The 24,620-nt window shown below is 37.2% G+C and overlaps 1 long non-coding RNA gene across 1 annotated transcript in view; it reads left to right on the plus strand.

The window, feature by feature from the left end:
* The window catches only part of LOC122168394, a 126,434-nt gene extending 103,236 nt beyond the window's left edge, over positions 1-23,198 (plus strand). Inside the window, exon 4 of the long non-coding RNA XR_006171242.1 lies at positions 21,359-23,198. This is a non-coding gene — a long non-coding RNA (uncharacterized LOC122168394). The remainder of the gene's footprint in view (positions 1-21,358) is intronic.
* The last annotated feature ends 1,422 nt before the right edge of the window (positions 23,199-24,620 follow it).

Below are 24,620 nucleotides of genomic sequence, written 5' to 3' on the forward strand. Positions count from 1 at the left end.
GTAGCTAATTAAAAATCCATTTCCTAGACTCTGAGGGATATCAACCTGTTTGATTTCTCAGAGGTAAAATATTAGAACTTAAATAAACAGTAGATAAATAAACAGGTCACCATTCCTTATATAATATTCTCTCTGTCACAGAAAAATAGATGCAATTTGTATTTGTCAAGAGGCTGGAAACTGTAGAGCAAAGACCTGAAACTTAACTACCTCCTTTCAAGATATTGCTCTTACTTACAAAATGAGCAGCAGAAAACTCACTGGACTAGTCTCTGCCATTGAGCTGCAAGATGATGAAGTCAAAATATTCTTTCTCTACTTAGTACATTACTTAACTACTGGCTATATTACTTTTTGTAGGATATTTGTTTGCCTTGATATGTGTATCTTCCAGAAGCAACTGACACCTGAATTTTCGCAGTGTTACCCTAAATAGTCTCTGTTCATTAAAACTTCTTCGTTTTAATGGTTTTCTGTATTTTAATAACCTGTTTTTTCTCTTTCCAAAAGTTTTCTAATTCATATAGAACTCAGTTTTTCCTTGACCATCTAAAAATTGCCTTTACATGCAAAGTTTGCTGAGTTCTAAGACCCTCCCAAATCTGTGATGTAGAGGATTTGAGAAAACATCTTTTCAAGTACATGTTTCCTCCTTCTCAGTCATATGCAGATTTCATGGAGTTGCCAGTTGAAGAGGTAGGAAATGAGACAGTATGTGTATCAAATACGTGTAGAAAGACTGAAGCCATGTCTACATTAGCAAGTAAGGTGGACCAAAGGCATGGACATGCAGAGTGAAAGAAGTAGAACTAAGAACCTAATGCTCTCATTGTACACATTTCAGGGCTTATAGCTCATGATGTAAGCAGGGCAGCATAGATCTAATCTTTCTGTATCCATTTCTAGTCTTTTCCATTCCACAAATTGTCTTTGAGGTATAACCACTAGAAAGGCCTGCCTAGGCGTGCTGCACAAGAAATGCTGAGGGCAGCTTCTTCATTATCAGATGGGGTATTTCCACCATTCTTTCGGCAGACTCTCATTCTTATAATAACGTCATCAGTCTGAAATTTAGGAATAAAAATGCCCTTTATTTTATGGCTCTGAGCAGAAGTTTTGGGAGGATCAAAATGATGATGATCAGGACAGGTTTGGTGTTCAGTTTCTATATCTAAAATAATGCAAGGAATAAGATCTAACAAGATAGATCTGAGGACATCTACTATAATGCATGCGTTGGGCCTTCTGCACAGTCCAGATTGTACATTTCAAACAGCAAGGAAATATTAAAATACACCCAGTATTTTTTGTTATTTTCATCAGCTCTAGTAAACATATGCAAGTCCATGCTTTATGACATGTTAACACTTTCATTACAAAATTTCTTAATCAGAATGTGTTTGGAGAGATTCTGACAGTTGTTTTTGATATGCCTCAGTGAACTTAGTGGTTTGCACAACATTAAGAAATAATACACAAATTAACCTATTGTAATCTTCTCAGCACTAGTGTGCATTATGCTTTTGTGAGTGATACAAATCCCCTATAGTGTCACCCAGAGTGGTAGAAAGGAAATGAAAGGATAATTAAATGAAGCTTGATTCAGAAAATCATGTGTTAAACCTAAGAGCAGGCACAAAATTGAATGTAGAGCAGCAAAAACAAAAGTTGTTATGAACACTATAAATTTCCAGATATTATTTGACAACATCACTTGTGAATAATTCTGAAGCATAGCTGAATATTCTAAATGCAAAAAGAAATTGAGCCTTCATATAGAACAGGCTGAGGTTGAATTAAGGTGAGCACATGTTAAAATGTTTATAAATATAGGATATATTTTACTGTAACACATTCATTACCTACTTCAACAGCAGAATGTTGCGAGAGTTGGATTTTGATGACAATATGTTTTTTGTAAGGGGCAGCTTATTTAGTATCCAAGCACAGATTGAAGAACTACTCCACATCAGAATGATTGGGTTAAAAAACAATTATGAAAAACACCTAGGAAGAATTTCAGCAGCTCAAAGTCAAGTATTATCTTAAAAGGCAAAGGAACAAAAGGAGTAATTCAGTTTGCATATCTCCTCTGGGCAGCAACCCAAGAATATAAGCATAGTTTTACTGGGTTTGTGTAGCCCAGTATCCTATTTTGGATGGTTGCCAAATGGGGGTGAAGGTACTAAGCTCAAAGCTACAAGCTTTTCTGCAGTAAATGGAGCTGGGATTCATATCCTACTCTCAGTTTAATAGGCTAACCCCTCCTGCTGGTGGCAGTTCTTCAGGTACTCACCATAGGCAGTAATCAGAAAGTATATGTCTGAGGAAGGATACAAAAATGGAACAACAACCATGTAATGATATTTTTCAAATACTGTCCCAGCAATTTGAGAAATTATCTGGGAGATAACGTGACTGAGGAGGCTCTCACACTCTCATTGTGGAAGCAGCATGGCTAGGAGCTCATCTCAAGTGCCTTTACACAAATGCATCCAGCCTGGAAGCAAAAAGGAATAGTTAGACCTATGACCCTGTTAGAATTACAGAGCCATGGTAGGACAGCTCACATGATGGGTGTGTTGCAGTGAGTGGATACAGGCTTTTCAAGGACGACAGGCTGAGAAAGCAAGGAGGAGTGTTTGCACTCTATGCAATGGAGTGGTTAGTGTATGTGGAGCTTTGCCTTGGAAAAAGTGAAATGGCACCACCTGAGACCTTGTGGCTCAGAACCAGAGGACATACCGACACAGGTGATACTGCTGTAAGCATGTGCTTCAGACAACCTAACCTGAAAGACTGAAGTTTTGTTCAGACAGACAGAAATTTCACAATCACACACCCAGAAACTCATCCACTCAACCACTTTAATATCTGCTGCAAGGAAAATATAGTTAAAGACAAGCTGGAAGATATTTTTGAGGGTCCCTTGGGATTCAGTCCTGAAGGGTAAAGGGGTCCAGGGAGGCTGATCACTCCTCAAGAAAAATGTCTTAGAGATGCAACAGCAAGTTGTCTGTGTATGTCATAGCATGAACAGGCAGAGAAGAAGACTGGTGTGGATGAACAGGGAACTTATCTGAGACTTCAGGTGTAGAAGAGAATCTACCTCCTGTGGAAAAAGGAATGGGCAACTCAAGGAGAGTACAAAGAATTTGTTATGATATGCAGGGAGAAAATTTGCAAGGCAAAAGCCCAGCTTGTACTCAACTTGACCACTGTAGTTAAAAGAGGACAAAAAACTTTTTAACAAATATGTTAACTGTAAGAGGAGAGCTAAGGAGAATCTCCATCCATTACTGGTTGCAGAGGGAATGTGACAACTGAGAATAAGGAAAAGGCTGAGGTTCTTGGTGCCTGCTTTACACCTGTCTTTAAAAGTCAGACCCATTATTCTCAGTATACTCTACCTCCTGGCCTGGAATTCTTGGATGGGGAGCAGAATAAACACCCCGTAATTCAGGTGAAAACAGTTAAAGACCTGCTACTCCATCTAGACTGTCACAAGTCCATGGGACTAGATGGATCCACCTGAGTGTGCTGAGGGAGCTGGCAGAGGTGATAGCCAAGCCTTTCCATCTGATCAACCAGAGAGGTCCCAGAGGGTTGGAAGCTTGCCACTGTGACTTCCATCTACAAGAAGGGTTATAAGGAAGATTTGGGAAACTACAGGCCTGTCAGCCTGACCTCAATGCCAGGGAAGGTTATGGAGCAGATCATCTTGTGGGAGATCACATGGCAGGGGTTGGTACTGGGGCCTGTGCTGTTCAGTATCTTTATTTCATACCTGGACAAGGGCACTGAGTGCACCCTCAGTGTGTCTGCAGATGACACCAAGTAGGGAGGAAGTGTTGATCTGTCTGGGAGAAGGGAGGCTTTGCACGTGACACAGAGGTTTGTGGTTTAGTGGGCATGGTGATGATGGACCAGATGATCTTAGAGGTCTGTTTCAACCTTAATGGTTCTACAATTCTGTGCTTTTAGGCAGCAAAATATGCCTGCCAAATTGCAGGCATATTCCACATAATGTTTCCTCCTGTTGTGCTATTCTATTCCTTTAGGAGTAGTTAGCCATGGAATTTGCAAAAAGGAAAAAAAAGAAAAGAAAAAAAAGAAACAACTTAAAAAATCAACCTCCTTACATTCCAGTGAAGCCAGCAGTAATATCAAGTGAAGTTATCTGTAGTTTCACACCCACAATCCAAAGGAGATCAAGTATTTGACCTATCAATCTTCATAGGGTATTTTACAGTCTTGAGGTCCATGGGCAAATCAATACAAATAAGATTGTCAGAAGAGTCTGGTCTAATAACTTTTAAAAGTTGTTACATTTACTAATCCAAAATGAACACAGCTTATAGAATGTATATCTTGTTTTTTTAAAAGTAACTTTTTTAGGTGTTACAAACTTTGGTGAACAAAGTAATGTGATGACAGCATATATTGAGATTTCTACCGTGAATTTAACTTAAGTCTTGCAAGACATTAATTTATGCTCAAAACAAAAATAATCAAACTTGCATTAAGTAGATTAAAAATGTGATAAGAGTAAAATGAAGCCATAAATGGTGAGCTGTCACTCTAGTGTAGAAGTTACTTGTGTATTCATTCAGAAGTTGCACCAAGTCTTATGACAGTCAATATCTTTTATAATATTCCCAAGAAAATACAAAATCTTTCTCATAACTGTTGCAGACATACCAGCTCCTTGGCCAGACTCATTATCTCCTTCCTCTGTTAATGCTGCGTGGCATCTCAGTGAAACATTCTGTGAGCAGTCTGACTTCCTCTACTAAAAATTTATTTACTCCCTTTCAATTTTTGTGTGTTTAAGTGAAACAACTCTACATTTTCATATTGACAGACTTCCACTCCTGTGCTGTAGATGCTCTCTTTTTATCTGCAGCTTAATTCTTAGGCTTCCCCTCAGTACTGTTTTCATTTGTACCTGTGATTTAATACAAGAAAAAACCTACAAACTGTGATGTACTCTTTCTCACATTTCAGCTAGCCTGTTCTTCCTCTACTTCAGCTACATCTTCTTTATACTAAGGTGACCCTGCTTGAGTGGAGCGGTTGGACTAGATGATCTCCAGAGATCCCTTCCTACCTCAGCCATTTGGTTGCATGATGGCATGTGTGTTTTCTGGTCTGCTGATATTTCTGAGCCCAGCAGTGACTCCCTTGCAGATCAGGAGGCATTCTCACCCATTCATATTACCTCTCCACTTTTCTCATCACTTCTCCTTCTTTTTGATCTTTCCTTTCATAACAAAATCATTTCATTTTCTCCCACCTTAAGAAATCTAATCTTACCCCTTCTTTCCACTAAGTTTACATTGTCTGCAGTTGTATTCAGGAGTCTCATGCTCTGATTCTATCTTTATTTCAGTTCAGCTGACCTTTCATAACCTTTCAGTTCACCTTTACTTTCCATTAGAGTTAGTCAGTATTACTGTATGGACTTACGTCTGCTCGAGGCTCAAAATCAGTGCCCTTTCCTTGCCATCTTCACTTGTGTCTGCCCTTAACACAGTAGCAGTACTCCTGTTGAATTCTTTTCCTTCTGTAGCTTCAGTGACTACAGCAACTTTGTCCTTTCTGAATTTTCTTATGAATCTCTCTGTTACTACCTCCTTTTGTGGGTCCTCTGCCACTGCATGGAGTTCTGACTTGGGCTCATATTTTCTTTCTTTTAGTGGTCTCATCCACAAGTTAAGTTTAACTACCATCTCCTTGTGGAGATTAAAATTTATACCTCTACTTCATCTGTAATGTCTTGTCTCTCGACTTCAGCATCTTCTGATAACTATCAGCTCAAATGCAGTTTGATTAAAGCACCTCACCCTCTTCTCCCTTCCCTAGTCACTCCTTACAACTTCTCTCATTTAGAACTGTGGTGAATAATATGATCTGCAGGTTTGTCAGACAAGCCGGTGATTCAGATAGCTTTTAATCTGTCTAACTTTTCAGAATAAGTTTCCACCTTGTATATTATTTCTGGCATTTGTAGTCAGCCACAAAATTATAACTCTTTTACATGTTCATGATCTTTACTTTCAAACACTGCAGTATTTTTCTTCTGCTCTTGGCAGAAGCGATATTCATATCACTACTGAAAAACTCAATTTTTAGACTTTTCTTTTTGACTGGCTCCACTGGCTCCTTCTTTGCTATCACATCAAGAATAAATTCCTCTTTTTAAAAGTGGGTCTGGTGTTACATTTTTTCCAGTCACCAGGGACTTCACCTAATTGCCACGACTTTTCAAATATCATTGAGAGTGGTTTGGTGACTACATCAGCTAATTCCCTCAGGATTCTGGGGTGCATCTCATCAGTATCCACAGGGCTGTGGATGTTCAGGTTCCTCGAGAGGTCACAAACCCAATCTTCATTTACAGTGGGAGAGATGTTGCTTTCGTGATACCCTCCTACAAAACCAGATGTTTGAGGACTGCATGGCAAGCAGTTATCAGAGAAGGTTGAGGCAAAAAACTGTTATGTACCTCAGCCTTTTCCTTGTCTGTTGTTACCAGCTTGCCTGTGTCACTCACTGGGGGGGGGAGGGTACGCTCTCCTGGGCTTTTTTTTTTCTGGTTGAGGTACCTGTAGAAGCCAGTGAATGTAGATATCATAATCAGAGGTCTGAAGCACCTCCCTTATGAGGACAGGTTGAGATATCTGGGGCTCTTCAACCTAGAGAAGAGGAGGCTCTGGTGGACTTTATAGTGGCCTTCCAGTGCTTGAAGGAGGACTACAGGAAAACTGGGGAGGGACTTTTTATAAGGGCATGTAGTGAGAGGACAAGGGCTTTAAATGGGAAGAGGGTAGATTTAGACTAGATGTTAGAGAGAAATTCTTTACTGTGAGACACTGGAACAGGCTGCCCAGCAAGGTTGTGAATGCCTCTTCTCTGGAAGCATTCAAAGCCAGGCTGGATGGAGCTTTGAGCAACCTGATTTAGTGGGAGATGTCCCTGCCTGCAGCAGGGGTTTGGAACTAAATGATCTTAAAATTCCCTTCCAATCCAAATCATTCTGTGATTCTATGATATGTAGATTTTCAAACCATTTTGATTGACTCTAAGTCAACTCCTGTCTGCAACTGACCAATTATTCCAACCTTTTTTCTATATCTGTTAAATAAAATTATCTAGATAAGGCTTTGATCTGTTTGGTTTCGTTTTGTTATTGTTTTTTGAGTTTTCTAATATTGCTTCATAAGTTTGAAAGGATCATCCTGCAAATGAGAACCGCAGCAGTTCTATTGGGTGAGGGGTCCTTGGCAATACCACAGAGAAAATAGTAAAGGTTAATCTGTAAAATATGAATTTTTAATATGTAAAATCAAGATCAGATATCAGGCATCACTGAATCACAGAAGATGTAGGCTGGAATGGACCACAAGGGGTCTCTAGTCCAGCCCCGTTCTCAAAGCACACACAGGTGAAGCAAATTTCCCAGGACCATGTCCAGCTGGGTCTCACATCCGTCCAAAGCTGAGATTTTATAGCCTCTTTGGGCACCTGCTCCAGTATGCCCACCTTCATAGTAAAAGTTCTTCAACCTGTACTGAGCAAGAATTTTCCAGGTTTCATGCTGTGCCTGTCACCATTTGTCCTCCCGCTGTGTGTCTCCACGGAATGTAATGTCATCTTATGTATAACTTCCAATCAGGTAATTGTAACCAGCAATAAACTATTCAATTTTCTCTCCTTAGAAACAAATCTGTAGGCTGAACTAGTAAAATGGGTGACTGTATTCTGGAATGAATGACTAAGAGGAAGACTTAGGAGTCATGACAGATAACAATAAATACAAGCTTCCCATGCAATGTTTCAGGTAGGCAAGCAGGCAGGTTTCATTGCAAGAGCAAATTATAATGAAAATCTGATGAAATATTGTAATGAAATCTAGTGTCTGATGTTGATAGCACATACATTCAGGTAGGAAAGAATACTTTTATTTATGTATTTTAACTAACTGGAAATCGACAGCAAGTTAGAAGGATATGTTTGATTCTTTGGCACGTGAGGCCTGAGTTAAAGTTAGATGCCTTTTTACATGATATATCAATGAGGCATTAAGGTGCAGATGAAGAAATTACAGGGTGGTGTTCTGTGGTTTATGTTACGCAGAATCAAATGTTAGGTCATTGAAATACTCATGTTTTTCCTAATAAAATTTGCCATGTAACATTTGGAAGAAAGGGGAAGCAGAACCTGAACCAACAGATTTTCTGAGGTGTATAGTGCAGCAAATTATTCTCTACTATTGCTGCTTCAGGCATCTGGCTTTGCAATAGTGAAATTAATCAGTCAATATTATACATAATATGTAAATTCGATTAAGTCATATAAGTGTTTATCAACTGTAAAACGCAGTTTTTGTAGGAAGGTCTGTACTAACAGGCTTGCTTAGTTAGAAAGGTAAATCAGACAAAAAAGATGAAGGCATATTCTTCATTAGCTTCCATATATTCTTCATTAGCTTCCATTCTGGTCAATGTTGTTTGTATCGAAGTAATTTTAATAGCACAGAGATTAGTCCTGATAATTTCATCCATGCTATCCAGATTTTAACATCATGTAGGAAAAATTCCAATTGCTGATCAAAGATGGACTAAATATATCCTCTGTTACTCCTTTTCTATCATTAAGTTCTTTTAATCTTAGTGACATTTCAAAGAAGCTTTCTGTTTAGATTTGCTTTCAATTTGAATTATTTTGAATATATTTACAAATAATTGCAATCAATTTCTTTATTGCCTTTCTTGATAATGTTATGTCGTAGCCACACTTCACAGATAGCTCAGTGTCACCAAAATGGATCTAACTTATTCTCTTTGCAACTTCTTCAGCAATTTACGTTTAGAATTAATAAATAAAAAAGATGCAGGGTGAAATACTGTTGTCTGTTTCAACTCACCAATGCTTCCAAGTCTGTCTGCGTAACAACAGCAAAATCTGTTTACCCAGATACTACTCTGTTTCATGAGTCACTAATACTGCCCAGTCCATGATAGGCTGCTGCTTCATCAGTAACTGACAGACCTTTGAGGTGTATGAAGACATATAGAGAGAATGTGAAAGATGTGTAAAATACAAGCATGTACTCAGAAACTGGATAGAGCAAACAAGTTGGTAGATACTTTGTCACACATAAATGCTGCCTTTCTACATGTCAGCATCCCTCCAAAATATTCTGTCACAGGTTCTCTGCTCCAGCAAGTCCCCTCTTCAGCACTGAGATGATTGATTTAGCTTTTGAGAGGCTAAAAAGACTTAATGTTTCTGTTATTGCCTTAGCATGCACCAGTTTCACTCAAAATGCCAGCTTTAATAATGAAGCTCTGATTCTTTACCAAGGTTTATTATCAATCTCACCTAGTTGTACAAAGTAAGCTTTTATATCTGAGCTACTCATGCTACGCTCACTCTATTAAAACTACATACATAATAATGCTATAGGAAGTAATTCCTCCAGCCTATTTCAGGTATCTTCTTTAAGCTTAAGTAAATCATGTCTAGGAATGTTATTTTCTGTCCTATTCAGTATAAGAGAATTCCAGACAAAAAGCTCAAAGATGAACACTATTGACATCTACTTCCAGTTAGATAAATCCTACTTCTGGCTCCATTTGTATTTTTACAGAGACGTCAGTGATAAAAATCTCATCTTTCACTTTAACATACAGGTCCAAGCACAATTTAGTGGTACGAAGGACCTTTGGTATTTTATATTCTACAATGTGTTTGACTTTTAAATATGTGCAATAATAATGTATCCCTGGCAGATGAAAGTTTAGACATCTCTGTGTCATCATTTTTCAAGCTGAGTAGGTCATTTGTGTTTGAGAGTTTTCAGATGCACAGAATAGTTATAAAACATAGATACCTAGGTTAACATTCAAACAGATTTGAAATGGTCTGTTCCATGTGTTGTGCGTATTTACATTCTTCAGTAGCATCAATGGAAGACAAAACTGGAATCATCACCATTATTTCATATCATTACAAAAACTCTTTTCAAAGAATTCAAAATTAACTGGAAGAGACTGAGAATATTAAGAACTAAAATAAACAGGATAATGACTTTAGTTATTTATCTTACAAAATGCATCTGTAAAAGCAGCAAGGTTTCTGATTATAAATACTTTTATGCTATTTTTTAAAGTTACAAACAGGAACACAGCTGGAATAATATGCCAGCATGACACTTCAAAAAGATTAGAAGAAACAGTGTTAGGAAGCAATAGATTACTGTCTTTCTGATCCCTATAAAGGTGAGATTTATCTCAATAATATTAATCATATAAAAACTAGGCTCTAAGTGAGTTGTCAAGGCTCCCTCTATAGTCAACAGAGAGAGTCTGGCATTTCCCGGGAATGATTAATCAAAATGTAGAATAAATGTCTGAGGGCATCACCTGAGTTCTTGTTGAAGTTCCTAGGTCTATTCCTAGATAGTAAGGGAGAACTATATGACTGAACTTGCTCTAGGGTACCCACTTTAGCAGGGAGGTTGGACTTGGTCTCCAGAGGTTTCTTCCAACTGCTGTGATTCTGTAATTCTGTGCGACTAGCTCAGAGTTAATAACTAACTTCTAGATCACTAAGTTGACATGAATTGAAGGCAGATCGAATTTTATCTTACTCATATAGTCATATAGTAATTGTGACTTGTAATGGCTGCCAGACCTTGGCCAAGGATAAATATGAGGAAAGCATTTTGGTAGTGATTCAGAGATCAAATTGCGTTGGTCTTCTGGATGTTAGGGAAATCTTCACATGCATATCCATTCACTGTGCTTATTGTTGGAAACATAAATAAAATGTAATAGAGCTACTCAAGTGTTTGAAATTAATTTGGAAAGATGGAAAATGGAGACTGTAATAATTTCTTTTCATGAATCTCAAGTTGTATTTTCAGAAGGGAAAATCTTTGGTAGTTTCAGAAATATTTTCTATTATCTTTAGTTAAAGATGCCCTATCTAAAATATTAAGGAATGATAAAAGAATAATTTGTGATCTTTTTAGTCTATTTTTAATAAATAACTTTCCCTTAGCTTGTTAATGAGAGCTTTTTCAAAGAAGTCTTACTGTATAGGCATGCCAGTTTAGCTGCAACGTGGTATTAAAATGTATTAAATGTCTGATAAGAAAGGTTCCTTGGAACACACTTGTCTTTGATCCAGTGCACTGCTACAACACTGATCTAATATCAGAACAGGGAAATGGAATAACTATTTGCAGCCCTGATGTGGGCTATCTGTGACTTTGCACAGTCACAGTTCTGCTAAGTCAGAGAAAATGACTAAGCTGGGCTGGATGGGGGAGAAGTAGGAGGAGGCTCCTACTCACAAATCACCGCCTCCTCTGGGAAGAGAAAAGGCTGAGAATAGAATTCAAATTCTACAATGAATCTAGCCCTCAGGAAAATTTTATTCAGCCTAATTAAAGATTGAAATAGTACAAACACATTTTATCTACCAGCACTACTGAAATGGCACGCTCATGACCCATTAGCTTTTTTTTTACATCTGTATTTTAGTTCATTTCTATAATTATTTGTGATGTCAGTGCTTGAGATTTTATAACAGGTATTAGGAATCAACATGTTCCAGTGGATGGATCAGAATTCTCCAAAGGATGTACAAAGAATTATGTGTAGGATAATTACATACTTGGTAACTGAAAAATTATTTGCTTCAACAATGAGCTTTGCTGCTGACTACAGGGTTGATTCTCTAAGGAAAGTTATTCCACTTGCTCAAAATCTCCTTGATGTTAATGGAGCTTCATGTGTTACCAAGAATTGATCTACCTCGTGAGCTTGCAAAATCAGAGCTTTAAAGCAGTCATTGTTAAAGCTCAGTGACCTCAAGAAGGCTGCTTAGCAGGAAGATCTTAGAAAAAAGCTCAGCTTAATCAATGAAGTCTGCTGACTGCCAGGATCTCACTCTACTTCTCACCTCTTCCCCGGTAGTCAATAGAACAGTGACCACTACCAAGAATAACCTCCTGATTAATTTGTAAATTCATTTCTAACCAGACAGATTAAGAACTCCAAGACAGGTAGACATCCAAGAAGTCCCAGAGTCTTGTGGACTAACAGATATTCTAAGGGACAAGGAGTCACAGTCTCTTAGCTGTAATTTGAAGATAGAGGCATTTCACTACTTCTGCAACGGAAGTCCATTGCAGGAAGGTGTGATAGACTCCTCTTTGCAAAGGTGTTTCTGCTAGCCACGGTTGTTCTCAATACATGAGATAGCATTATTGGAACAGGCTGAGCAACTGAAGGAAGCCAAGGCTCAGCATCCACCGGAAGATGGGTAATGCAAGATGTATGCTATAAAAAGAACATTTGAATAAAATAGTGCTACACTTACAGACCTGAGTTTGTATCTGATTGTTGTAAATAGCATAGACTACCAGGAGTGTGAGGGATCATGTTAGTGAGGACCATCCTACCAGACTACCAGACAACAGGTAGCGAGTTTCTCCCTATCCCTATTCGTGTCACATCATGTTATCAAGCATATCTGTGGAATGTGCTTGCAGTTGGACAGATGGGACTAAAGATATTCTTTGGCTCTTTGCTTCTAGAATAAGTGGTTATGTGATCAAGATAATGCTACAGTTTTGTGCTCCACAACAGGAGAGCTGAGGTCCCATTGTGGGTAGGACTTTGCACCTCAGCGAGTGGTTGAAATGGCATGAGATTCAAATGATGCTCTTTTTCAAAAACACCTGAAATGCTAACTTCACAAATTACATATGTACCTATTGTAATTGTCTCTAACGAGCATATACAACAAATCTGAATTGTAGTAATTACCTGTATCTGTTACACTCTCTGTTGTAGCACTATAATTATAACTTTCTAGGGATCCAGCCGATGTTTAGGTTAAAAAACTGAGTCTTTAAACAAGAAACTTTAAAAACATGATTCCTCTAAAAAATAATAATAAAAAAGTTATGTGATATCAAAATGACATAGTTATTTTGATATTTTTTGTACATCTCAGCCCAAATTTTAATGCTGAGACTCTTTAGAATAATCATGTTTCAAATCTGCCGGCAAAGACTTCAGATTTAATAGAAAAAGCAGCGGGGATTCAAGTCCAGGTGATGACTCAAATAAAATTATTTGTAAATGTACAACAGGAGTGGAGTCCAGTTACAAGCCAAAGTGTTCGCAGACAGTCTTCTACCAGAATAAATGTGGTTCACAGTAACATACTGACGTCGTAAAACCCAAATAGCACTTGGATAGTGTGAATTTGAGTCTGGCCGTTTTGAAGAATCTTTTATGTGTGTTGTTTGCATTCTACAGGAGCTCTTCAAGGGACATTTGTCCTGAGAACACTTTCAGAATTAAGACCCAGTGTTTCCAAATTCTTTACAGTCAGTGTGCATGCCCACATTATTCTAAAAAATTATATGCCCAGGGAAGGGAAGAATTAAAATTGCAAGCTTAAGATAATTTGCTTCAGTTGCCTTTCTGCTCAAAGAAAATTATTTTTATAATGAAAATGCTTGGCTCATATACCTAAATACAATGTTTTGAAAACAATGTTAAGTAGTAACGACTGCAGCAGAATTAGCTGTAAAAACTTCAAGATTCAAGTCATTTCATAGAATGACAAAAATGAATGAAATTATATTTCATTTAAAAATAATAGTGTTTAAAAGCCATTAAACTTGGAGGTATCAAAAAATACAGAATTGAAGTTAATGCTAGGGAAATACTGACAGCAAAGTAGTGATTGTTTTCCTCCTTTGCGTATATTTACATGTAGAGAAATATAATACATACAACAAAAAGACCAATAGTTTGAGGCGGATTTGTGTTTAGATTTTCCTATAACTCTGGGCAAGATTGTGCCAGAATACTTTGGAGGGTAATTGACAAAAAGGAGCTGTGAAACAGAAGAACATTAGTACAGATGGAGGCTTTGTGTATTTAGCTAGCAACTGTCTCCAAGTTTTTCCAAAAAATGACATTTGGCCTAATAATTTCTGGGTGAATTTTTGAAGGAAGAGTAAAGACTTTGCCAAATTTTAAGCTTTTGCTCAAGATTACTGGAGTACTAGAGCTACTTAATTAGTTAGATTCTAACGTAGAGGGAAATAAATGAAAAATGTTTTATATTTTGCTTCAAAAGAAACTTTACCTGAAATCACAAGCTGAAACCAGAACTTTCGTAAAAAGAAAATGCTAAGTTCAGATTTCAATATAGAAGTGTTTTAAGTTCTTTGAATTAACAGGCAAGTGCAAACAAACTTATAATTGAGCATGTCAAACAAAAACTGAGGCTACCTATAGAAAAAAATGACTTTTTAAAATTTAATTTGTATGACTTGAGGTGTGGGTGAAGCTATATAGGAACGAGTTCTTTCATGAGCAAGGGAAGTGCTAAGAAAGCTGGCTTCTCTATTGGTTTCAGTCCCTGAAAGCCCGTACCCCAAGCCAATAGCATGACTTCTCCACAGAGGTAATATGATTGCATTTGCCACCTTGCTGCTGACTTCCACTACATTTTAGGGAACAATGTGAACTCAATCCTTCCTTTACATTTATTTGAAATCATTTAACAAGTTTACAGGTCATTAGAGAGACTCTAATAGAAAATATCACATAAGGTATCATTTATCAGGCTACCAAAAGTAAGCACTCTTTCATTTCCCAAGTAAATAATTTCCTTTTAAGAGTGAATGTTGCGTTACGTGTCTATACAACTGATAGGAACATAACCAGTTGGTGTAAAAGTTAATTTTCTCCCATGTAGACAAACTGTTAAGATTCAGTCAGGTGATCTCATGTCAAGAAGATCTGATAAAGTCATAAATTCAGATGGTTTCATAAGAAACCATCTCAGGTAAAATGCAATAGCTGAGAGTCTGTGTATTCTGTGTACTCTCAGATGTGAAAATGTAAATAAAATAAATTACGCTTTAAGTCTTTTAAAATAAAAATAAAATTGTTGTGACAGTTACACAGTATTTCCAGATTAAAAGCACCATTTATTAATGACTAATGGTGTCTCTCCCTCTCACCACTATTGTGACAAATTTAGATGAATATGAACAAGCTTATTTTAAAAGTTCATTGGAAAAGAAAAAAAATATATATATATATATATATAAAAAACCATATAAAACATATAAAGTATTTCTTTCTCAGTTTTGCTCAGAGGGACCTAACAAGTAGATTGCCAGTTGTTTAGTGGTGCTGTCTTTTGAATACATTTATTTTAAATCGTTGTGATCCTGCTTAAAGTACTGAATCATTTTGTTCAGAAGCTCCTGTGTATTTAATGATGTGGATGAAAGACTTAAAATTTGGCAGCAGAATAGGCTCTCTGTCAAGGACGAGCCTTTTGTAATCTCCCTGATGAACTACCAGCATGATAAGTGAAACCCATTCTTCGCACATGTTCAGAAATGCCTGGTCACAGTTTGGCACCTATGATCTCTTTAGAGTCTTTCCTCACCAAGATGTTGAGCTGGACTTGCTGCTGCCACTCCAGATTGCTGTAGGAGCAGGCACTGGAGTTGAACACAGGAAGACCCTTCTTCATGGTCTCAGTGTTCTTCTATTGCCATGTCAATACTGGGGAAATAATCTGTACGAAATGTAGAAAGAAAAGGAAAATATCTGAAATGCATACTGTTATCAAAAGCTTGGACTTGGGGAATTTGGGTAGATCTTGGAAACTGGGAAACACTGTTATTGGCAAATTTAGAAAAAGAAATCAGCTTCAGGAAAGGAAGATTTGGGGCTAAGATAGATAGGGAATGGGAAATCTGAAACAGAAAGTTGAAGGAGACCGTGAGATGAACTACATGAAAAAACTGAGACAAGAGTTCTGGTTTGGAGCATGAAAAACTGGGAGATGGCAAGGAAACAGACAAACAGCTGATGGCAATTGATAGTGGGACTGGGAGAAGAGATTAATTATGCTTGTCTTTGAAGAGAATTAAACAGAACAGGGAGCAGGGAACAAGGGCAGCCAGGGAATGGCAAAGCATACTCACCAGGGTTGTGAGCCACTGCTAAAAACTGATTATAACAGGAGCGGAGGAGTGGGGAGGCTGGAACTGTGAGAAGAATCTTGAAACTGAAGACATATATTAATTTGCAAGAAGTTAATGACAGAGAGACTATCTTAGGACTAAAAAGAAAAAAGACTGGCAAGACAAATTTGAGGGGATGGGGATCCAGTTGTGGTGAACAGAGGAAAATTCTCTGTCTAACTCAGAACACACTCAGATAGTGATTGGACCTGAACCCAAATTTCTTGACTGTTAACATTCTTCTGCTGTCAGCAAGTACTTGTGAAAACCAGAAGTGGGCAGACATCTAAGGATGTGCTTTTATATTTGGCTTAAGTGGACTTTAAGAGCACACTGCCCCTGCAAAGGATGAAGGTATTCCCTCCTGCCTCTGGATGTCCTTTGCTTGCTTCAGCACTGAGAACTATGGACCCACAGGAAGAGGTGATGCTGGCCATAGATCCAAGTATGCAAGAAGCAGTTTTCAGTAAAATGAGCAAGCTGGTCTGAAGTATGGTGTTGCTACATGGTTACATGCCAAGGAAAGTTAAAAGGGTGCAAGTTGCAGCAGAGACAGATGGGAATGCAGGGAATGCCAGTGGTCCCAAATTTTTTTTGACTGTATGGTGTTAGATCTGCTTACACCAATCCTGAATTTATGCCCTCTTTACTCTCTGCTTGTCAACCATATGGAGGTGGATATCTTACTACTACTAACTGCTACTCAGTGTCAGCAATCTCCTTTCTCTAAAAAATACATCTCTGCTAATGACTGATAATAGTGCAATCCATATGATGCTACATGTCTTGGACTTTTGTTTGCTTGTTTATTTCTCTAGAAAACTGCAAATGAAAAGATCTGTGAAGGGAAGTTACTACTAAAGTTGCCTTTTAGAAAAAAGAAGAAAAACAAAACCAACCAAAAATATGTTATTCAATGACTGAAGTCAGTATCATAATGCCCATAAAAGTGTCCAATTAAGGCAACATAGAGTTCCTGACTTTGCAAAATTTCACAATTTTTTAAAATATCCTCTATACATGTGTTGTAATACATGTGGTATTTTGAGTTTAAGTATAGTCAAGAATCTCAGAAGAGAGAAAGAGGACAAGTAAAAGTACAATTTCTGAAATACAGTAAAATGAGAGGCAGTTACATCATACAGTTTTACTGCAATAAAACTGAACACAGCAAGTATTCTTGCTGTATATCTAAGTATATCTCTCCAGGTTGCTTTTTGGCACCTGCAAAGCTAAAAGAACTCATTGTATTGCATTAATTATCATGTCTCCATACATTACTAATAATGCCACAGTACTTTTTTTTTTTTTTCCACCACTTAGAAGGCAAAAGGGAAAAGTCAGTACTGATCAACTTATTTAAAATATATATTTTTTACCTGAAATTCCTTGTATGGAGTTCAAGTAGCTGTGCTTAGAATTTGTTTGAGTTGTATAAATGTTAATGTATTTTTTTAATAGTTAACAAAAGAAAATGCCAAAGAATTGCAATAATAATAATAATAATAATAATAACTCTATTTTTGTAGGAAGTGGACTTTGGTTTGGTAATTAAAAACAAATTAAGCAAACTCAGGGAAGAAACACTTCATTTGTACAGGCTGTCTACTTGAAGATTTTGTATATGCGTCTAATTAATTTGACTGAAGCTGCATTTATAGAATTGACCTGAGAATTATCTCATTGGTAGCATTGATAGAAAAGATCCAGTTTCTCAAAGAGGCTTGATAGGTGATGGTAACTCAGCCTGACTCATGTCAGAAGACTGGACCAGCTAGCAGCACAAATAAGATGGTTCCAACATATTTGCTACCCTTGATATCACCAAAGCCATGCAGACTGATCAGTAGGAGGATTCCAGTTTGAACCTGCACCAGTATGATGGGATGATTGTGAGCTGTTTGTATAGTTTATTTTTCCCACTTTGCTGTGTTCATATCCTCAAAGAATTTTGCAGATTGTAAGAAATCATTTTTATGGATAACTATGGTTTAGTTTCAGTTTTCAGAGCCAAAAATCAACTAGATGAACTGTAGGTAGGAGACTCTAGATCTTGGTGACATTTCATTCTTGAGATAGAATGATGAGGTTGATTCAAACTTTGTTGCTAGCACTGGCTTCCAGCAGAAGAGTCACCTTTCGAGTTAGATTATCACTTAGCATCTCTTTCCATGAGAGCATTGTGCTGGTGTGCTAATTGAGGAAGATTCTCATTTTGTTGTGGTTTTGAAACCAATACAATATATGAATATATATGTTTATATAGTCAATATGGCCTATGTATTTTATGATATTAGCTTCATATGTTTATTTTGTGACAGAGGATCACTGAAACTGAATGTGTATTGCTTGAAAGAACATCCTCTAAATTGTTATTACAGAATCCTACAACAAAAGCAGTCAAATCAATTTTGTGGAAGTTGTGAAGTGCTTTAGCCAGAGTCAGACTTACTGTGGATAAGGAGGAGAGTCATAGAATTGCACATACATTGCTTGGGTTGAAAGGGATTTAAAGACAGTCCAGTTCCAACCCCTTGTTGTGGGCAGGGTTTCCACTCACCAGATCAGACTGCCCAAGATCGCATCCAACCTATCTTCTCAGACCTTTGTCTTCTCCAGTCTAAACAGGACCAGCTCCCTCAGCTTTTCTTCAGAGGATAAGTGTTCCTGATCATCTTCATGGCCTTCTCTGGATGCAAGTACTTGACAGCAGTGTGCACAGAATGTCAGCCTTACTTGAGGCCCACTGAAAATATAGTGGAACTATTTGTGAATGTCATTAAGTTTTAGAAGATTGGTTCTTTCAGTACTGGTTGCTCCAAGAGTGTGGGATTCCACTTAATTAGAAGAAAAAAAAATTTACTTTGACACATTTGAAAGGTTGAGTTCCAATCTAGGAGTACATTCTGTGGGCATTGCTGCTTCACTGAATGGGTTAGCAGAGTCTCCAGGGAAAATATCAGAAAAAATGAACAGACATTTTTGCCAAGTGTCATTATTTTCTGTGAATGCATTATCTTGTGAAATAGTTTGACTGTGTCACCAAACATGTTGTGCACACCTGCACTTGTAAAATATGTCTAAAGAAAAAGGAAAGATCAACAGTATATCGCCAAAGAGCAAATTTGACATTATTCACACTCTGAGAAACAAGAAATACCAAGGCTCTTTGGAATATGTATGTTTAGTACCTTGGTAGTGTGAACGATAGAACCCTATAGCAAGAGTATAAAAAAGACAGGTGAGAGGAGTCTTAGCTACAAATTATCTATACCAAAATGGACTTGAAAGGGATTTTTCAACATTGAATTCTTCAGTTAGGTTTGTGAAAAAAGTAACAGATTTCTCCTCTAAACTACTTGAATTTAGGAAACTAAATTAAGACATGCTTTCTGAGTGAAAACATCTACTGTAGTGGTAGAATGGGGTTACATGGCATTGTTGGTGAACCTTAAAGAGTAACAGTGTCTGTGGGATTTTATAGGCTTTACTCCTTAGATCAGGACCAATAGTCACTTCCTGTTTAAGATGCTGCAGTCTAAAGTGAACAGGAAGAAAGTATCTGGGCAGGAAAAAAAATAAGTTTTGTTCAGTGTAGAATCCAAAAATTGGAATTTTACTTACAAGTCAAAAGATTAAGTGAATTTCATGCCATTTAAGTAAGAATAACAGCCAGCAGCAAAAGCCAGGAAACAAGAAATAGCTCCTTAAGGAACATGTAAGGCCCTCAAAATTTAGGAAAATTCTATTCACAGTGAGATTTGACTGGGACTGTTAGTTGAAATGGAAGTCAAAGCTGACCAATCTTAAGTCTTTTTAAAATCTGTGACTACTACTGTCAACAGACAAAAAAGCAATACCCAAAAAACTGTAAGGATCCATTTGTTTGATCCTGTAGCATGCAGGAGAAAAGAGATAACAGCAAATTTAAACAAACTCTGAATCTAGATTACAGGATTTGTTTCACAAATGGCAGGGTCTCAGAGCTAGAACCAAGGAAGACACAATCAGAAGGAAAATTTTAAATGAGCACCCCAAGAAATAACAGGAATTATCATGAAGCTGACTGACTGACCTGTCAGATTTTGCATAAATCACTTGATTACCATTAACAATAAGCCAAGTATTTTAGTCTCCTACCAACATTTCCCTTGCTGGACACTTAACAATGAGAACTAGAAATTCCATCGATTATCAGGATTGTTATCTTCTTCTTCAGGAATGGGGTTTATTTTTCTGAAATAATATACACGTGGAGACTCTTTATTTTTTGTTTTCATTTCCCAAAAGCATTTATAATTGTCTAACAAGACTTAAATAGAAATTGGATTTCTTCAGGAAGCCTGAATCAGCAGAGCATTAGTTTACATGTTGAAGACTATTTATAGTGGAGGGGAAAATCTGCACATGTGCATAGATGTCTTGCTTTAAAGTTTATGTTCCACTGAAAAGAAAAAATATTTTCTCTAAAATACTAAAATGTCAAACAAAATTCTTACATTAGGCAGCTCTTCAAAACCCAAGGATCCTAACACTCATCTAAATGCAAACACTCTTGAATATTTTTCTTTGTATCAGGAATAGCGTAGAGAATGGATATTAATCTTCACCTTCATAAATTTCCTTCATCCCCTGAGATTCCAAATCAGCTGACATGTTTGAAAATTCTCCTTACTAGTTGCACAGAAAATAAACCTACTTAACACTGATGTGCCTTATTGACTGCTACATTTTCATCGTAAGGCATGTAATTGTGTTTTATGTTACTGAAAAAAGAACCACAATGAAAGCTAGCAAAGACTTCTCTGGAACAGAATAAATAATAAGGTGGAAAGAGAACTTTGAAAAAAATTTATATTTATCTTCACTAACTATTGCATTATTTCATCTCTGCTGAGGACATATTTACAGCTGTTCTCCTCTTCAGCTTTCTGTAAGTAAGCTAGTATTATATTTCCTGATGTCACATCTTCATGATAACACCAAGCACATATTTTAACAGACCTTAGAATGTCAGATAAATATGAAATTATTGTAGCAAATTCTGTTTCATTCATGTGCCTCTGTTTATTTTATTTTTGCCAGATATTGTTTTCTTCTTACACAATGTAATAGGAATGTGGCTGTAACAAATGTGGGTGTGCCTTTGAATATTTTTTCAATCTGTATTTGGATCTGTCCTTAATATAATATATCTGAACTGTATGAAAGGTACTGAACATAATTGACCTTCAGGTTGTGAAGTACATCTTCACTTTCCATTTCTGCTAGGTAACAGAAGCATACATCTGAACACCCAAGTTGACCTTCTGTGGATGAGGATTCCCTTAACTTTAATTGATATCCCCGTTTAAACTCACCCATGTAAGTCAGGTTATTTGACTTGAAATACTCTTTCAGAGTTGACTGTGTCAGTTATTAGAGGTTGCCTGTCCTTTGGTCTGGGGTGGTGGAGAGTTGTGAGAAGCCATTTGGTGACTATCAACATCACTATGTTATTCCTGTCTATCCCTATGTATTGGATTGGTTCCATCTGGACCTTAACCAAAACTAAACAAAATATGTGCTTAAGCTCTTCAGTGTTCCTAAAATCCCCTTTTTTTCTCATGCTTTATTTCAACCACTAAATAAACATTCCTTCTTTTATGGGAGCTGCTCGTCAATATTAAAAGAAAAACAGGTGCCTGAAACAGTCAGATCTACAGGATGATAGGCATTAGTACATACATGATAACACTTGCCTCCTAACAAAAAATAAAAGAAGAGCAAGATTGCACACAAACACAAGCCTAGGATCAGACAAGTCAAGAGCCAGAGGTGATGTCAGTCTTGTAACACTGAAAACAAAATGTCAGGAATCTGGTAAAAGATAATGGTGATTCCTCTGTCTGCTCTGAAACTTACACTCTGCAAAAAAACTTAAATAAAACCCTTTCGAGTTTATTTCCTCTTCAATACAGTACATTCTTTGTCCAAGAGTAAAGTAGTAAAATTGTATTTGCTGACATTTAGAAGCTTCTATATAAAACTTTGATCCTTTGAAGTCAATGAGATTTTTGTCACCTGACTTATGGAATATAAAATGTAAAAAAATAAATCTGTTTCCTCATAGTACATGAAACTTACCAACAATTTCCTTCAGTACATTCCAAGTATACTCAAGAAGTAACAAGTAAATAGGATTTGGAGTAGGCCCTGGGCCCTCAGGTTCTCCTGTTCCATGCAGAAGCAGGAAAATTTATTCTGTGACACCATCTCCAGTTTTCTTGATGTGTTCCACATGACAAATTCTCTGAATACAGACTGGAAGATGAACAGTCACTGTTCTCCAGTCTGGACTTATAAACTTTCAACAGAGATACAGCGGACTTGTGATACTTTCTGTGGTATATTTTTGATGGTTGACAAGTCTTTTTCCTTGCAATTCTGCAAAGCTGTTAATAAGATCTCTATTCCATTGGGAACTGGCAGTGTTCCAGCCTTTGTAGTTGTAGAAAATCCATATACAAAATAATGCTTGGTAGTTCTGAGTTTTTTTACAGGTATTACTCTTAAGCCTCTGTCTTGTGTGAACTTTGAACTAGCTCACTCAGGTTAGTTAAAGCAGCCTTTATAGGTACAAATGGTATAGACAACAATTGCAGTACTGTTTTTTCACATTTTCAAAAATATGCTTCTTCCCTGGGGTATGTATTACATCGAAAGCATATAACACTGTGATGTCACGTATAAAGATGGTATCTCCTACACTCCCAAGGGATGACCTGTGTAACTAATCATAACCATGCGATTTGTAAGCAGCAGAATCATCCCCTGTTTACTTTATGAAAATCTTTATGCTGTGCAGTGTTTATGCATGCCTGTGCTGATCTCAGATTGTCTTTGGGGAGTGCATTACATGCTATGTTATACTGTTTTTATTATAAGCAATACAGGTAGTAATGCCTACAGTTAATGTTGCTTGACACTTTCTAGTATAAGATATTTTTATGTTGTTATCTTCACTGAGTTTAAGCCATTTGGACTACAATTTTTCAGGTTGGATACATGCCTCTTGATGAATTCTTTAAAGGGATATTTTACCTAAAAAGATTCTGCCTGGGGCTTTTGCCCAGAACAATGTTCATGAAAAGTATGCTCTTCTTTGTATAGCTTTTGTAGCTTCTCATTATTGGGTTGCGCCAACAGTACAACTTGATAGCAGCTTAACTCTTTGTAGCAGTGTTCACTGGAGTGTCCTTGTATCTCGTTTGCTTACTTGTTTTCCTTACTGCTGAATAGTGATCTGCTGGTAAAGAATAAAAGGTAGAGATATAGGAGCAGAGTTCCTTCCTACAGAAGTGATCGGCAGTTGAATTTTATTGAGTGAAGGTGACATAAATACCCAAACATGGTTGGCATTTAATTAGTTTATCGTTTTCATTAGACGTGGATTTGGGCCTTCTTTAAAAGAAAAATTAATATAATGCTGCAACATAAAAGTTATTAATGCCAAAATAAAAAATGTATACTGTGCCTGTGTTAATTCTTGACCTTCTAGAGAAAAATCATTCCTCATTGTGTTGCTGTAGAAATATTGACAGAAATGCATCCATACCCCCCTTCTGATGCACAGTTAACGCAGTCCAGGGTGACATAGAGGCTTGATGGCAAAACAAAATGTTTGCCAGTGAATTACCCTTGTCTATTGACAGCAAAACTTGAATAATGATACCAAAAGATCCCCAGCTACCAGCTGCTACTAATTAACAGAACAAATCCAGTAGAATTCAACCTATCCTAATGGAGGCAAACTTCTGGAACTAGGCCTTTTGTTCCAGTGACACCAATCTAAACAACAAGGCTATTGACTGCGTGCATGTGGCAGCTTTTGTTAGTGGGGGCTACCTGAAAAGATGAAAATTGCATGAATCTGCAATTTCAGATTCACTGATTCTCAGCTGAAAAAAACTCCATCTGTGAATTGACATGAGAGGAATGGTCAAGGTGAATTAAGATTCCATGTAAAAGGATCATATTGTCATAGTCTATCCCTAGGAAATGAAATAAATTTTGTTTCCAGTGGCAGTCTAAATAGATCTCAAGAAACCACAGCGCAGTTTTGATCTTTAGGATCACCATGGTTATTGCTAGAGGTCATTAATTTATCTATGGATCACCAGTCAGATCAGTAAGCCCTATGGACAATTCAGATAAGGAAAAAAATGAAAGGCATTCAAATAACTTCCTCAACTACTTTATCACATTTTTGCTAAGCTACACGCTGACAGGAACACGATTCCCCAGAAAGGAACTGTTCAGGAACCACCACCACCACCAAGAAACTACATAACTTCTCCCAGTAAAGATTCCTTACCATTTTCACCCCTTCCTTTACAGAAGACAACATTGTTGTTGTTCAGACTACATTGAATTCACAGTCAAATTTGAAGTCTAATTTTGAGTCAAGTAAGACACTTTCCCCACCCTATACTGGCAGTTAGCTCTTCCTTTCCTTTCCTTTCCTTTCCTTTCCTTTCCTTTCCTTTCCTTT

The sequence above is a fragment of the Centrocercus urophasianus genome, unplaced genomic scaffold (genome assembly GCF_019232065.1).
Source record: "Centrocercus urophasianus isolate 14NV4802_14NV808 unplaced genomic scaffold, USGS_Curo_1.0 seq_11, whole genome shotgun sequence".
NCBI lineage: Eukaryota > Metazoa > Chordata > Aves > Galliformes > Phasianidae > Centrocercus > Centrocercus urophasianus.